Source organism: Anabrus simplex, chromosome 5 (assembly GCF_040414725.1).
Source record: "Anabrus simplex isolate iqAnaSimp1 chromosome 5, ASM4041472v1, whole genome shotgun sequence".
NCBI classification, from domain to species: domain Eukaryota; kingdom Metazoa; phylum Arthropoda; class Insecta; order Orthoptera; family Tettigoniidae; genus Anabrus; species Anabrus simplex.
In genome coordinates, this window is record NC_090269.1 from 378,236,555 (window position 1) to 378,253,770 (window position 17,216).

The 17,216-nt window shown below is 38.7% G+C and overlaps 1 protein-coding gene across 1 annotated transcript in view; it reads right to left on the reverse strand.

The window, feature by feature from the left end:
* Positions 1 to 2,345: 2,345 nt before the first annotated feature.
* Positions 2,346 to 17,216, reverse strand: part of 140up (RPII140-upstream gene protein) — a 29,314-nt gene continuing 14,443 nt past the window's right edge. The window contains exon 2 of the mRNA XM_067147709.2: positions 2,346 to 4,263. The gene's annotated coding sequence lies outside the window, so the exon portion shown is untranslated. The remainder of the gene's footprint in view (positions 4,264 to 17,216) is intronic.

The following is a 17,216-nucleotide window of genomic DNA, read 5'->3' on the forward strand; positions in this document are numbered from 1 at the left end:
GATTAGCCTTCCTCAAAATATGCACGAAGTTCGTCCTTAAAAGGGCCTTTTCTACTAACATATCCATCTTAGCTCAACTTCAATTCTCCAACATGTATCTTTCTTGCTTGTTGCTTTTGCAGTGGCCCCGGCATTCCGAGCCATATGTCGATACACGTCTAACTCTAGTCCTGTGTATTTTTTTCCTTTTAATCTTGATGTGCATTTTACAATCACGTGACATTCCTGTCAGTGTTCCCTGCATTAGCACCTCATATTTACAAAATTTGTTAAGGAAATGAGACGCGAATTCAGACCACAACCGGAGAGAGCTTAACGGTCAAACCTACTGGAGACAGATAAATTCAGAATCTTGGTCCAGCACTCTCAGATAAAGCAAAAAATCGATGCTGATGCAACGAATCATAAAAAAAATCAGTGGCTAAAGAGGAATGTTATATGACTGCAAAATTTCTATAAAAATTACAGAGTAAAAAAAATTGCAGGACTACAATCAGAACCTTCAATGACACAGAATCATACATGTAAATTAAAAACATACGTTTTGCTTGATCATAAAGGAAACCATGTAACTATCTTCTAAGAAATGGGAAAATACTGTAATTCATACATTCAGTGCGGTCTTCAACCACAAGTTCTCAAGGAAGAGGTATTACTTCAAACTTATGCTTAAATGGCAATGTGCTTTACTCCTAGTTTTGGTGGAATGACAGAACAAACATTCTGCTAAAATAATAAGCATATTTTAACATGCGCAGTGGAATGTCGAAAATCATGGGCCCCAAATCATTAGAGCGATCTGTGAACGTAAAATGTAACAATCATCAAGCAAAAGAAAAATTTGAAATAACAATTATTTTTTGCTGCAAGACACTTGCAGGATACCATTCCTGACCAGCAAAACAACAGAAATTGGTTGTTTGGTTGTTTTTTTCCCCTGAAGTTTTAGATTTGCTTGCTTTCTTAATGTAAACTCCAACTGGGACGTTGCCCCATTTCTAGGTTAAATGCTTGGCCCAAATGATAGATAGGTTTTTGAAAGAAGTTAACAAGATAAATATTCCTCCAAGAAGGCATTAAAGCATACAAAATTAATTTAGACAAGAAAGTGAACAAGTAAATGATTTAACAACGTTATATTGACGTAAGTACGAAGACAAATAAGCAAGTGTATAATATTGCTGCCAAGCTAACCTATTTCCAACATGAAATGTCTTTACCAAGTAAAAAGGTTACAATCTGCTTTACGTTGCGCCGACACACGTCTTATGGCAAAGATGGGACAGGAAAGGGCTACGAGCGAGAAGGAAGCAGCCGTGGCCTTAATTAAGTACAGCCTCAGCATTTGCCTGGTGTGAAAATAGGAAACCATGGAAAACCATTTTCAGGGCTGCTGACAGTAGGGTTCGAACCCACTATTTCCCAAATACTGGATAATGGCCACACTTACGTGACTGTAGCTATCGAGCTCGTTACCAATTAACAGTTTATAACAAATTTATAAAGATTATCAACATAATAATAAAAAGAAATATAAGTTTTAGATACAATAAAAGCAATCCAAGGAATCTAACCTACAGTATGCAGATAAACACCTAACGTGTATACAAAGATAGTGAAACAATGTGGGTAAGGAAGGAATGTAGGAGTCCAAGAGACATGATTAGAAAATTTTAATTACTCGATGCACCAGACTAGTTCACACACGCGAAAGTTCCCATATAACATGATTATTATAAGTGTTCAGGGATATATAACGAAATAGAATTACTGTCCATTTACCCGTAGCAAGACAGCATTAAAAAAATGTTTGATTATGGCCACACCAGATGATCAACTCCCCCAACTCCCGTCAGTCAACCGAAGAAAAGATTGATGAAAAGTGAAAGTTACACGTAATGCTTCTCGATTATCTCTCACCTGAAAAGAAGGTAGAATTTCATGGACCAGAGAGCCAGCTCTGTCCAGCAAATGGTAGTGTGCTCGTGCATCCTGCCGAGGATGGCCAGAGCAGCTGCTTCGAGAAGCTACGGAATATTAATTAGAAGAAACTGACGAAATGGGGACAGGGGTCAGTTGATTGGCCAAGATGACAGCCAGCAGAAGTCAACCGGTAAAGGTAGGGGATGTACATAGACATAGAGGTAAGTGTATAATATGTGTACATCACAGCACAACCGGCACGCACCACACAGCAATGTATACTAATACATTAAAATGAATATTTCAATTAACTTCATCAAAGTCTGTGTATGAAACAATTTTAGTAAATTTTGCAACCAAACTACATGAAAAGGAGACTCAAGGAATGAGAAAACATTACACCTACACCAACCAATAACCTCTCTTTTTTAGTGCATTTTTATTTTCACAAACATAAAACAATCCACAAATTCATTTCATAGGAACAAATGCAACAGATCATTCACATACATTTAAAATGGGTGACACGATGACTATACTTCTACAAGGAAGTATCCCACAAGTTCTCAGTAAAATTTCTGGAAAACAATCTCCTCGCAATACATTTTTATTTACATTCAAGTAATATAATTTTTATTTTTATTTTTTTCGTTAGAGAGGGGACATACACTTGTTCATCTTGAACAGTTTCCAGCCTTTGGTGTGAAAAGCTCATAGGAGTTAAGAGTGCGGATTGCGATAAGAATAAAATCAACAGTGGATCTCATATTTGTGGCAAGACAACTGCTGCAGAAATTATATGAAAATGGAAAGAATGTGGTGATGGTATTTTTAGATATAGGGAAAGCATATGACAGTGTATACAGAGTTCTGGTTTAGAAAGCACTCAGAACAAGAGGAGTGAGAAAGGAAATAATTGGGAGGGTTAAGTGCACATGAGAGAAGTAAGAACTGTACGATGGTCAGAGGAGAGAAAACGGCATGATTCAGGATAGAATGACAGACCAATTCTTTAAATGTGTACGAGGATCTATATGGAGCAGAGAAATGCCACAGAGGTGCGAACAGATTTTACCTGTGTTCCCATACTGTTTGTCTGTCTGTCTGTCCAACCCTTGTCCCATTTCTCTATGGGGTCGAGTATGAGGTGAGATGAATCTGTTGTAGCGGGTTTTTATGACCGGATGCCCTTCCTTACGTCAACCCCATCAAAGGAGTTAATGAGATGAAGTGAATAACATGATATATGATAGTAGGAAGGTGAAACCCGGTGCCGGTACATAGCAGACAGATGAATCACCATCAACAGTGTCATATGCTCTCACTCCATATGAGCTGTGCGGAGAGGTTTGGAATTTAATCCGGCTTTTGGCACATAATATAGTGATTATAAATTGTATACCACCACCTCCCCCTACCCTGCCGGCTAACATTCTGATTGTGAACATTTTCTGACCAACGGAATTCGAACCGGGTAACCACGGTGTCAGATAGTTTAGACTTCAACGCCTTAACAATCATGGCCACCAAGCAGGCTCACTAATGTTCCCATACTAAGTTCTAATAATAATGTGAGGCCTCCAGAGAGGTCTGGTGCAGGTCTTTCAAGACGACACCTTATATAACATACGTAAAAAATATTTTATTTTACTACCACCTATTCAATACAATTCAAAATGTTTAACGTATGAATTAAAACATTGTTAAAATATAAGTTGAGACATGTTTCGCCCCTTCTAATGGAGCATCCTCAGTCAATATCAAAACCTCAATTTTACCAGGTACCTGGTTTAAAAAATTTAAGTTAAGGAGAGTGTAGTAAAGGTCAGAGGACTTGCATCGAAAGAGACACAAGAGACCACAATGTGAACAGATAGAAGAGAGCAGAAAGGCTTACGTTCCCAACAGATCCTGTAATCTGCTCAAGATGATGACAGTGATCCTCCCCTCTAACTGAAGAGATATTTTATAACAGCCAGAGTTTAAAAATAAATGAATTTAAGGTGAAATAAGCTTCGGACAAAAGTCAGAAATTACAATGAGTTTTGTCTCGCACAAGAGAGCCTTTTGAACTTATTAATGCTGAATAAATTGCTATGAATCTGTTCATTTCTGTACTACATAAACAAAATCACCTCAGAAGACGTCTGCCATGGAAACCGCAAACATGTCTTGCTAACAACCAGATAATATACAAAATTAAACCAAGGTCCATGCATCACACATCAGCACTACCATATAAAACATGATGCAAAATTCATACAGCAAATGTTAAATCTTCATTGGTAAAAAATGAACAAGCCCTGCTTCCACTGCACTCCATACAGCATGGACACATTTCTGAAACAGAAAAATATACTTGTGCCATTCTATCCATTGACCCAGAAAGATATTAAAAAATATAATTATAAATATAAATTTTAACATTGTGAAACTTGAAATGTTGGCAAAAATCATTATCAAGGGGCGAAAAACACGATGAATAAGAATCAAATAAGTTACCATTCATCATATTTGGTGAGAATATACATCTTCATTATAGACTGTTGTGCCTTTCAGCGTTGTCTGCAAGCCTCTGTGATTTTACTGAACTCCACCACAATCTTCTACTTGTAATTTGCTCAGTGGGATCATTTAGGTCTATACCTCTTATCTTTAAATCATGATAAACAGAGTTTAACCATTGTTATCTTGGTCTCCCTCTACTTCTCTTACCCTCCATGACTGAGTCCATTATTCTCCCAAGTAACCTAACTTCCTCCATTCACCTCATATGACCCTGCCACCGAAGCCGGTTTCTGCATACAGCTCCATCAATAGAGACTATTCCTACCTGAGCCTTATCTTCTCATTCCAAATAACCTCTTGCAATTGTACCCACCTTTTTGTACCTACTAGTGCTAGTTGCTTTACGTCGCACCGACACAGATAGGTCTTATGACGATGATGGGACAGGGAAGGGCTAGGAGTGGGAAGGAAGCGGCCGTGGCTTTAATTAAGGTACAGCCCCAGCATTTGCCTGGTGTGAAAATGGGAAACCACGGAAAACCATTTTCAGGGCTGCCGACAGTGGGGTTCGAACCTACTATCTCCCAAATACTGGATACTGGCTGCACTTAAGTGACTGCAGCTATCGAGCTTGGTCCTTTTTGTACCAGCAATTATTCTCACTACTTTCATGTATGTTACTAACCTATGAATAAGATGTACTGAGTCAACCCAACATTCACTTCCATAAAGCAAAGTTGGTCTGAAAACAGACCAATGAAAAGATAGTTTCATACGGGAGCTGACTTTCTTCTTACAGAATATTCTTGACTGCAACTATGAGCTCACTGCTTTAGCTTTGCAGAACCCAGATTCAATCTCACTTGCTATATTACCATCCTGGGAGAACACACATCCTAAATACTTGACAAGATTTACCTAATCCAGTTTTGTATTCCCAACCTGACATTCAATTCTTTTAGGTTTCTTAACCTACTGATATCACATTAGTCTTGGAAAGGCTAATTTTCATATCATACTCATTACACCTATTTTCAAGTTCCAAGATATTAGACTGCAGGCTTTCAGCACAGTTTGCCATTAAGACCAAATTGTCTTTTTTTTTTTTGCTAGGGGCTTTACGTCTCACCGACACAGATAGGTCTTATGGCGACGATGGGATGGGAAAGGCCTAGGAGTGGGAAGGAAGCGGCCGTGGCCTTAATTAAGGTACAGCCCCAGCATTTGCCTGGTGTGAAAATGGGAAACCACGGAAAACCATTTTCAGGGCTGCCGATAGTGGGATTCGAACCTACTATCCCCCGGATACAAGCTCACAGCCGCGCGCCTCTACGCGCACGGCCAACTCGCCCGGTAAGACCAAATTGTCAGCACAGGCCAAACTGCTTACTACATTTCCACCCAACCAAATCCCTCCTTGCCACATTATACATTTCAAGGGATGATCCCTGTAAACTATGAACAACAAAAGTGAACCATGAACCAAGAACTCATTCTATCATCATTCTCACTACAGCCCATTTGTCAACATAAATACCTTTGATTGCTTTTCCCCCCAGTACGACTAACATTCTTTTCCTCGGTACTCTGTCATATGCCTGCTCTAGATCTACGCATTAACATAAATGTCGATTCCTCTCGCAGCATTTTTTCAATTACCTGGTGCATACTGAAGATCTGACCTGACAGCCCCTCTGTGGTCTGAAATCCCCCACTGGTTTTTATCCAACTTATTCTCAACCATTGATCGCACCCTCCCTTCTAAAATGCCAGTGGACACCTTACCTGGTATACTGATCTATGAAATAACCTCGATAGTTGTTGTAATCCTCCCTGTTCCACTGCTTATAGATAGGTGCAATAACTGCTTTTGTCCGTTCAGAATCTATCTTACTCATTCCATGCTAATCTTATTATTCTATGCAGCCATTTTATCCCTGGCTTGTCACTATATTTCACCATTTCAGGTCTAATTTCATCTATTCCTGCTGCTTTATGACAATGGAGTTTATTTACCATCCTTTCCATGTCCTTAAGCATAAATTCACCTACACCATTGTCCTCCTCTCCTTGAGCCTAGTTGTTTGTGATGTCACCAGAAAGATTACCTTTATGTAAAGGAGATCTGCAAAATATTCCTTTTACCTGTCCAGTGATTCCCTGGGGTCTATTATAATTCCACCTGATTTACCCAAAACACTGTTCATTTCCTTTTTGCTTCTCTTTCTTCATTACTGTCCCGAAAGGACAGTTGACACTTGACCTAGCCTTTCCAGGTTATTACCAAAATCGCCCCACAACTTCTTCTTGAAATCAACAATTACTTGCTTCGCTTTGTTTCTTTCATCTACATACAATTCCATGTCTGCATCAGTCCTTGTTTGGAATCATTTCTGATACACCTTTTTACATACACAAACTGCCCTCACTTCACCATTCCACCATGATATTCACTTTTTCCATCTTTACGCATACTTGTTCCTAGGCATTCCCTTGCTGTTTTTACTACAGCATCCCTGTATGGCACCCATTCGCTTTCTGCATTCTGAACCTACTTACTGTCTACTGTTTGGAACTTTTCACTACTCATATCCATGTACTTCTGTCTAATTTCCCTCGTCCTTCAGATTTTCTACCTTCATTCATCTGCAGACAGATTTCACTTTCTCTATGCTAGGCCTAGAGATACATAGTTTACTACAGATCATATAGTGGTCTGGATTATAAAAAATAATACCTGGAATACCTGCACATTTCTAACAGATTTCCTGAATTCAAAGACAAATATAGTCTATTATGGTTCTGGTGCATCTACTCTCCCATTGGCAGCGGTGAATAGCCTTATTATTGAAGAATGTATTCGTAACTGCTAATCCCATACTAGTACAGAAGTCCAATAAACGCAGTCCTGTTAGCTTCCATATCTTCCCCACATTTACCCATCACCTTTTCGTATCCTTCAGTTCTATTCCTAACTCTTGCATTAAAATCGCCCATTAGTGCTATCCTATCCTTGCTGTTTACCCTGACAATGATTTCACTCAATACTTCATAAAATTTGCCCAACTTCATCTGCACCCTCACATGGAGAATACTGAGACAATTCTTTTCCTAATTCCTCCAACAGCCCAATCTACCCACATCATTCGCTCATTCACGTACCTAACTGAAACTATGTTGCCTGCAATATTATTCCTGATGAAGTGTCCTACCGTATACTCTGCCCTTCCCTTTTTCACACCCGTTAAGTATATTTTATAATCTCTTATCTCTTCCTAGTTATCTCCTCATTAAATCCTAACACATCCAGAGGCACCCTCTTTGCTGACTCAGCCAGTTCTGTTGGGTCGATGCATAAATATGTGCGGTATTCTTTTGGGTTGGCAACAATAAGGCGTCACAGGATTGCTTATCGTAAATCCGTTGTTTTACCTGAGTTTGGAGTTTGTGTGTTGTGAAACACCAGTTTTCTTGATTGTGAACATTTTATTTCTATACAAAACCTGCGCCATTTCTCACGTTGTTCGACGAGGATTCTCATGAAGCAGCTCATTCAATTTCTCATCACCGGTGACTATGTTTGAAGGGAATGCTTCGTGCCTATCACACGCCAACCAGTCCCGGGCAAGCATTGACGAACAGATGTTTACTCTATTTTTGTTTTGAATGTGATCAGTCAACTATTGTACACTATTTGCATTTGATGGTTAAGGTACAGGTATGTGGGTACCACATGTGCTAAGTGACAGTAACACAAATCTTTTTGCTAGTGGCTTTACGTCCCACCGACACAGACAGGTCTTATGGCAATGATGGGATAGGAAAGGCCTAGGAAGTGGAAGGAAGCGGCCGTGGCCTTAATTAAGGTACAGCTTGATGTGAAAATGGGAACCATGGAAAACCATCTTCAGGGCTGCCGATAGTGGGATTCAAACCCACTATTTCCCGGATGCAAGCTCACAGCTGCGCGCCCCTAACCGCATGGCTAACTTGCCCGGTGTAAAACAAATCAATGAGTAAACCTATGTTTACAAGATATTAGAATCATCCATATTGACGGTTTTCACTTTACTATCGAATAGGAGGACAAATTAAATTTTCCTTTCTAAAGTGTAAACATCTGTTCGCGATCCACGTTCTGGAAGACCTTCAGATTTTGACGAAAAATTGTGCCCGTATGTCAACATGAAGAAGAAGAAGAAGAAGAGTGGCTCAGCCAATCAAAATAAGCAACTTCCCGTACCAAGGATAGTGCCCATCCACAGAAAATCATGTTGTGTGTGTGGTGAACAAGGATGGCATTCACCATGAACTTCTTCCGAAAAATGTAACGATTACATCTGCTGTGTATAGTGACCAGCTAAGACGGCTTACCGCTGCTACTGACAACAAAAGACAAAGACAACAACCAGTCTTATTACTGCATGATAACGTCCGTCCGCATACAGCGCAATTGACCAAAGGTGTGATTGCTGAACTTCGCTGGGAACCTTTTCCTCATCCTCCGTATTGCTCTGACTTTGCCCCCTCAGATTCCCATCTTTTCCGCTCTCTTTCTAACCACTTTCCGGGGCAAGTGTTTCCTGACGAAACTTCTCTTGACCAATGACTAACAGATTTCTTCCAATCAAAACCAAAACAGTTCTACAGGCGAGGCATTCAACTGCTACCTGAACCTTGGCAGAAGGTCATAGAGAGTGGAGGTGAATACATCACTGAGTGATTGAGAGTTACAGTAAAATAAAATAAAATACAAAATATAAGAACCGCACAAACTTATGCATCGACCCAATACTTTCTTTCTTACTTACATAAGGCTCATTTATATGAAGTCCCCCATCAAATTCCATTCTGAGGCTTGTCAAATGAAAATGGGACTCCATTACTCCCATAGGTCCGAGGCTTGCTTAAAACGTGAGTACAGAAACGAAATAAAGCTACTGATTTTGTTGGCTACTTGAATGAACGGTTTATACCTTGGGCTTTGGTTCAGAGGGCCCTGGGTCCAATTTCCAGCTGGCTGAGGATTTTAGCCACGTCCAGTTAATTCCTATAGCTCAGGGATTTGTGTTAGTGAAAACTGACCTTTCCAAGACTAAAATGATGCCAGTAGGTAAAAAACCTAAGAGAACTGAATGTAGGTTGGGAATACAAAGCTGGAACAAGTAGATAATTTTAACCTTCCGTCGGCCACAACTGATCTGACAGGCACAGGCTGTAGTCATTGGACGCTACCGCTCCAATGCACAGACCTACAATTCTCATCCTCTGACTAGCCTCGCTCCTTGCCACATTTTCGTTAGTCATGTGACAGGCAGTCTGTGTTTGCTCGTTCCATAAGCCAGAAGTGTTTATTCTGTAACTGTTCCCATTGCGATTGGTGTTTCAAAGGGATGCAAACAATTACTCAATTTCCCATGTAAGCATGTAGATAGTGCAATATAAGCCTAGTGCCTCACAGGCACATTGCGACTACTTACGTCCCAATTTCTCTTTATTTTAGATTTTAGATTTACCATCCATTATGGCTAGTAGGAAGGAACATTTTAACTTAGAGCAGAAGATGTGGAGGATGTCCAACGACTGTTGCTGGATGAAGATGATGATGCATTACACAAGAATTTTGAAGACGAAAGTGACACAAACAGTGACGATCTTCTGGAATCAAGAGATGGTGACACGGAAACAGAACAAGAAGATGACAACGGTGATGCTGATGAACAAGGAGCATTAGAGGCCAGTGCTAAATATTATGAAGGGAAAGACAAGACAAAATGGTGTACGGTGCCACCATCCCAACGGGTCTGCGCCAGGAAGCATAATCTCGTACGACATCTATCTGGAGTTATAGGATGAGAAAGGCAAGCTAAATCACTGCTTGACTCCTGGCAGTGTTTATTTATGGAGGAAATAATAGACACTACTGTAACTTTCACAAATCAATACATGGACTATGTGAAACAAAATTTTACTCGCGAAAGGGATGCTTAGCTTACAGACCAGATAGAGATAAAAGCATTCTTTGGCCTGTTGTACTTGGCAGGATCTTACAGAGGGAATAGGCAGAGCCCTGAAGATCTCTGGGGCAGTGATGGAGATGGTATAGAGAAGTTTGAACTGATAACGAGTCTCAGGAGATTTAAGTTCTTGATTCGTTGTTTAAGATTTGACAACTGCCAATCCTGTGGAGAAAGAAAGGAACATGATCGACTAGCGCCTGTGCAAAATATTTTTACGCGGTTTGTGGAGGATTGCATGAAATGATATAACTTGGGTGAAAATGTAACTTTAGATGAAAAGTTGGAATGTTTCCGAGGTAAATATTCTTTCCGGAAATATATATCCAATAAGTATGGGATAACGATTTATGCATTCGTCGACGCAAAAATGTATTATATTTACAACTTAGAAATATATGCTGGTAGGCAGCCTGACGGGCCTTTCGGTGTTAGCGACAAACCTACAGATGTTGTGAAAAGGCTCACTGAACCAATTAATGGATCTGGTCACAATATCACTGCTGATAATTGGTTCACCAGTGTACCTCTGGTTGAAGATTTGAAGCAAAACAAGTTGTTTATGTGGGAACAGTAAAATGAGGTAAGAGAGAGCTGCCGCCTGAATTTACTTCCTTGAGAGGAAGAGAATATTCCAGCCTCTTTGGATTTCAAGATTCTACTACTTTGGTATCATATGTTCCAAAGACGCAGAACTGTTTTACTGATATCAATTCTACACAGTGACTCTGAAAGAGACCCAGAAACAAAGGAAAAACGCAAGCCTTGTATCAATATACTTTATAACCAGAAAAAGGGAGGTGTTGATACAGCTGACAAAATGTGTGCCTCATTCAATGTAGCCAGAAACACTCGTCACTGGCCTATGGTGATACTGTATGCCATTCTTAACATAGCAAGCATCAACTCCCAGATTGTTCCTCAGCAATCTGTTTACAGTATGCAGATTTTGTTTGCAGTGGGTGCTACTTCTGTGAGTGTTAAGACACTAAAGTGAAGTGAACTTATGCTAGAAAAGGTTGAAACATGGATTCTGGTGTATTTTACATTTAAACTGATAAATAAGTAGTGAATGTCGTAAGATAAACTCTAAAGAATGTCACACAGTTTACATCAAAACTTTTTGACAAGACAGATTTTTTAATATACGGTAATTTTTATTCATTTATTATTATGGTGCCGATGTGTATTTTCCTATGTTCAATCCAGAAAACATTTTTATTTCACGTGTTGTCACCATGTGTAGTATCACATAAATGCTAGTGCTCTCTAATTACTGCCCACTTAAACGACACGGATTTTATTGTGTGTCGAAAATATTAGCGTTCTTGTAGAATACTTACTGATGAATATATGACCTGTCTAGCCCTGTTTATGATATTTCCCATGTTTGTTGTTATTGCTGAGACCTATGAACATAGTTTCCGTCAACATAAGATTTGCTCTGCGTTAAAATTTTAAATACTGCAAAGATACCTAAAATTTTGAATAAAATAGTTGGTTATAAAATGCGGCTTATTTTGGGATCAGACTTTCGCGAAACCATTTTTAACCATTTCAAACACACCTATATAACGTAAGGAGTACTTCACAGCTGCCCACTTGAACTTCCAGAAACTTACACATGGGGGGATCTCTCAGACTTATTGCGACCTGTCTTGAAACTTTATATATTGCGACCGATGGAAGGTTAAGTATTTAGGATACTCTCTCCCAGGATGGTAGTATAGTGAGTGAATTTAAATCAAGGTGCAGCAAAGCTAATGCAGTGAGTTTACAGTTGCGATCAACAGTATTTTGTAAAAAAGATCAGCTCCCAGAAGAAACTATCTTTAGTACGGTCTGTTTTCAAAACAACTCTGCTTTATGAGAGCGAGAATGCTCTCCGGTACAAACAGATGGGAACAATGACAGGAGAGTGATCAGAATGAGGAGAAAAAGGCTAAGTTAGGAATGAACTCAGTAAATGAAGCTGTATGCATACATCAGCTTTGGCGCTGAGCTCATGTGAGGAGGATAGGTTACCTAGGAGAATAATGGATTCGGTCCTGGAGGGTAAGACAAGTAGAGGGAGGCCAGGACAATGACAGTTAGACTCAGTTTCTAATTATTGAAACATGTGGGACTAAACGAGGTCACAGAGCTACTTTCAAATAGAGATTTATGGGGAGTGTTTAATAAATTAGTAGATGCTTACAGACTGAACGCTGAAAGACATAACAGGAGAGACAGAGAGAGATTATTTCCTGTTACCATACTAATGATTGGCAGCAGTGAAACAATCCTTAAATTATTTCACCAGTTTTGTAAATTCATTTCCAACAGCAAGCCATAAGGCAATGAGATGGCCCTTTCTGCTTCAAAAGGATCCACACAGATATTGTGAAGCCATTTGCATGGTCTATGAATAGTGGAAATATATCCATAATCAGGATAAAATCATAAATTTAGGGAGGAAGCCATAGTTAATATTTATTTGTTCTTTTTTTTTTACATTCACTAGCATCCTTGTAATTTATATATTTAAAACATTATGCTGATTTTTGTCAGGGTCAGTCAGGGTAAATATGAGACTTTTTTACAACTTTGTTCATAAATTACAAACTACAACAGTGACAGTTATACAAAAAATCATAATAAGTTGTGACTGGTGTTACAAAAAACACTGGAAACAACAGATTACTATATATTCATTAACTTTTGAAAAATAAATATAAATGTGCATCTCATTTTTAACCTGCAAAAGGGGGAATTATGAGACAACCCAGGGGAAAAGTGAGACAGTATTGTAGCAGACTGTAAAATCATGTTGGAGAGTTAATACGGTAATTGTAAGACAGCTTAGGGTCACAGGAAGACAGGAAAAAATCTGGGTGTAATAGTTTGCAACACTTTCCTCCGTTTTATTATAGGAACAAAATGGCCATGTTTTGATACCACAAAATTTAGGCTTGAGATGCATTTTTATTCTCATTCCTGACAAAAATTACTTAGTATAGACTGTTGACATTATACCATCTAATTAAATGGTATCTGAGCTTTATGCCTGAATTTGTTACATTTTAATTATACTAAATAAATACATAGTGCCCATTGTAATCAGAATGGTGAAAAAATGAGACATCAGTTGGTTTAAACTGGCTTAACAGAAATTGTAGGAGTTCTAGTTTTTTTTTTTTCTTCAAAAACATCAACTGTTCCTGGGAATGCAAATGTAATGCCTCTACCTTTCCCTGTTATTATTGGAACAGGCAATTTCCCTAGTAATTTTGACTTTTCACACAACAGATACATCATTTTCATTAAGCCTTAACATATTTTTGTTATTGTCCACACAATTGAGACACATGATTTGCATGTCACCACCTTCCAGAACTTTCTGAACAGTGGCAACATATTTATATTGAAAAGAATGCCGCTTTCCAGAACTTTGAAAAAGTACAAGTACAATGTCACCTGGATTTACTTCATCTGCCATGGTCATTTCCACAGCATCTGTGTCAAGCAGATCAACTTCATCAAGACTGTCACTGCTACCTTGCCAATCTTCATCTCTGCTTGTAGCTGAGTCAGAAGAATGAACTACTTTTTTTTTTTTTTGCTAGTTGCTTCACGTCGCACCGACACAGATTGGTCTCATGGCAATGATGGGACAGGAAAGGGCTAGGAGTGGGAAGGAAGCGGCCGTGGCCTTAATTAAGGTTCAGCCCCAGCATTTGCCTGGTGTAAAAATGGGAAACCATTTTCAGGGCTGCCGACAGTGGGGTTCGAACCTACTATCTCCCAAATACTGGATACTGGCCACACTTAAGCGACTGCAGCTATCGAGTTCAGTGAATGAACTTCTGCTCTTGTCTTAGATGGAGGTTTTACTACTGGAACGGTTGCCTTTTGAATACCTGTAACCTTTCTATCCTTCTTATGAAGTGGTTTCTGCTTTTCCCTCACAAGCTGGGAATGCTCTTCAGATGTTATCACCTTTGCTGTTGGGTCTACTCTTCTTCACTTCATCATGGTTTTGTCAGTGTGTTTGATTTATTAAAGTAGGATATTCTCGAAAGAATTTTCAGGAAGTATATCAGGAAAGGAGTCTGTGGGAATGACAAACATAAGTATTTAGGTACAGAAACAAGTGTACCAACTGTCTCATATTTCCCCTAAAAGTGTCTCACTTTTACCCTAATGATGTCTCATATTTACCCCCTTTTTTTAAAAATGAATTTTCTTCTCAAATCAAAAACTTAAAATTGTGTTTTCAAGCTGAAAAAGAAGATTCTCCCTTACACTACCAAATAAAACCAGAAACACTTTCCTGGATATTTGGGTTGAGCCAGAGTAACAAAATACAAAGTTGAAAATTTTTTGGTTAGAAAAAACACCACTCAGGAAAAACTTGTGTACTGCTAGATATGTAGTTCGGACACTTTCCAATTATTTTACCATAATGAATAAAAGACTAATATATAATATCATTCATGCAAAGTGTTGAGATTATTAATCAGAGCAGAAAAAATTGAGTGTCTCGTTTTTCCCTTTTTTTTGTCTGTCTCATAATTACCCTGACTGACCCTACAGCAAATTTGGGAAAACAGCTAAACCAATTGACATTATAAAGTATTCTGGTGAAAGCTCTTGGCCTTTAGTCTTGCAGTGTGTCTTTTAAAGTATAAACATTTCTTGCCTTATATTTTTAAATTATTAAAGAAAATGTAGCATTCTGAATGGCCAAAGCACTTGCCAGTACTTCAAGGCCACCTGCTAGTCTACTGCCGGCCATGCGTGCGACGGGAATTCTAATGGGCACACACGCATGCGCCGCCTGGTATGACGTCTCTTCACAGTGGTCTATGTAAATGAGCGGTCAGTCGTGGACTCATGGTTTATCTAGAGTATTTCATGTTGACTATACAAACATTCATCATCAACCTTTTCCAGTTTCCCAGATGTGGTGTACAAGGACTGGCCATTTCTTTCTGCCAGAGTAGAGTTTCTGTTCCTCTACATCTTCCCATTTTACATTTTGGCCTTCCTGTAATGTCATTTCCCTCTCACTTTTCTGTCACAAATATTGCCCACCTAATTTACTGTCATAGAAACCCAAAGGATTGTACTTATACTATCATCATCATCATCATGTGTCCCACTCCAGTCGCCCGGGTGTGGTTAACAAGCCTCCTCCACTCCTTTCTGTCCTTCCACTTTTCCTGCTCCATTACTTCTGCCACATCCAATCCAGCTTCTCTAATGTCCTTCCAGATCTGATCCATCCACCTTTTTCTCGGTTTTCCAACTGGTCTGTTTCCCTTAACTTCTCCTTCCAATTCCCTTCTTGCTATCCATTCCTTTCCCATTCTTTTTACATTTCCGAACCATCTCAGTCTTGCTTTCTATATGTTCTGTACCAACAGTTCTATATTTAGCTCTTCTCTGATTTTAATATTTTGAATTCTCTCTCTTCCTGTCTTTTAAACCGATGTTCTTAAAAAATTTATTTCTACTGCTTGGATCTTACTATCTTGTCTCGTATTAGTTACCAGCATTTCTAGTCCATATGTTACAAGTGGTATGAAATGCTGTTTATATAATGTTAATTTCGTTCTCTTGGGTACTTTCGTCATCCCATAAAAGCTTTCTGACTTGATGATAAAATGTTGTACCTTTACTTAGTCTGTTATTAATTTCAGGACCAATTTCATTACTTCCATTAATAATGCTACCAAGATATGTAAACTGTGCTACATTCTCTAACCGTTCTACGTCTATGTTCACTTGGCTTCTCTTTTCCACAGTGTTTGACTACAATTTTCTTTTTAATAATTACCGTTCCAAATTCCTTCAGATTTTCATTCCAAATGTCCAGTCTCCTTTGCACTTCCTTTTCTCCCTTTCCCCAAATCACCGTATCATCTGCAAATACTAAAGCATTCACTTTATCACTACTGATACTCTGTTTTACACGTTTCATGATTTCAACCATCAATATAATTAAGAATAATGGCGACAGTACACTTCCTTGCTTGAGACTTTTTTGTATAAAATGTTTCAGAGTCACCACTCCTCACTTGTAAACTGCTTTTACTCTCAGGATACAATATTTTTATCTTGTTAATTAATGATTTTGGTACATTCCTTTTCAATAGGCATTCCCGAACATGTTTTCTTTTAACGGTATCATAAGCTTTTTCCAAATCCTAAAATTCGAAGATGATTTCCTTGTTCCTTTCCAGATGTTTTACCATTATAGTTCACATTGTAAATATCAAGTCTATTGTTGAACTATTGAGTCTAAAGCCATATTGTTCTTCCTCTAACTGTGTTTCTATTATATCCCTCAGTCTTTTATCTATGACTTTCTCCATTATTTTTTATGATGATGATGCTTGTTGTTTTAACGGGCCTAACATCAAAAGTCATCGGCCCCAACCATTATTTTTAGTCCATGTGATAATAGGTTACACCTCTATAATTTTCACATTTCTTCCTATTTCCTTTTTTGAACAATGGTACAGTGCTTTCTTGTTGCGAATCTTCAGTATCATTTCATCCCTCCATATGGCACTGAGGGCTCGGTATAGTCACTGTAGTCCAATGCTTCCTGCTGCCTTAATCATATCAGCATTGAATTCATTTTTTCCACTTGCTTTACCTTTGGTCATTGCTTTCACTGCTCTTTCAAGTTCCAACCATGTTATTGGGTTCTCTTCTTTTTCTCCATCTAGTATTTCCATTTTCTTATCACCTTCTTCCTCTGAGCAGTCATCCTCATTA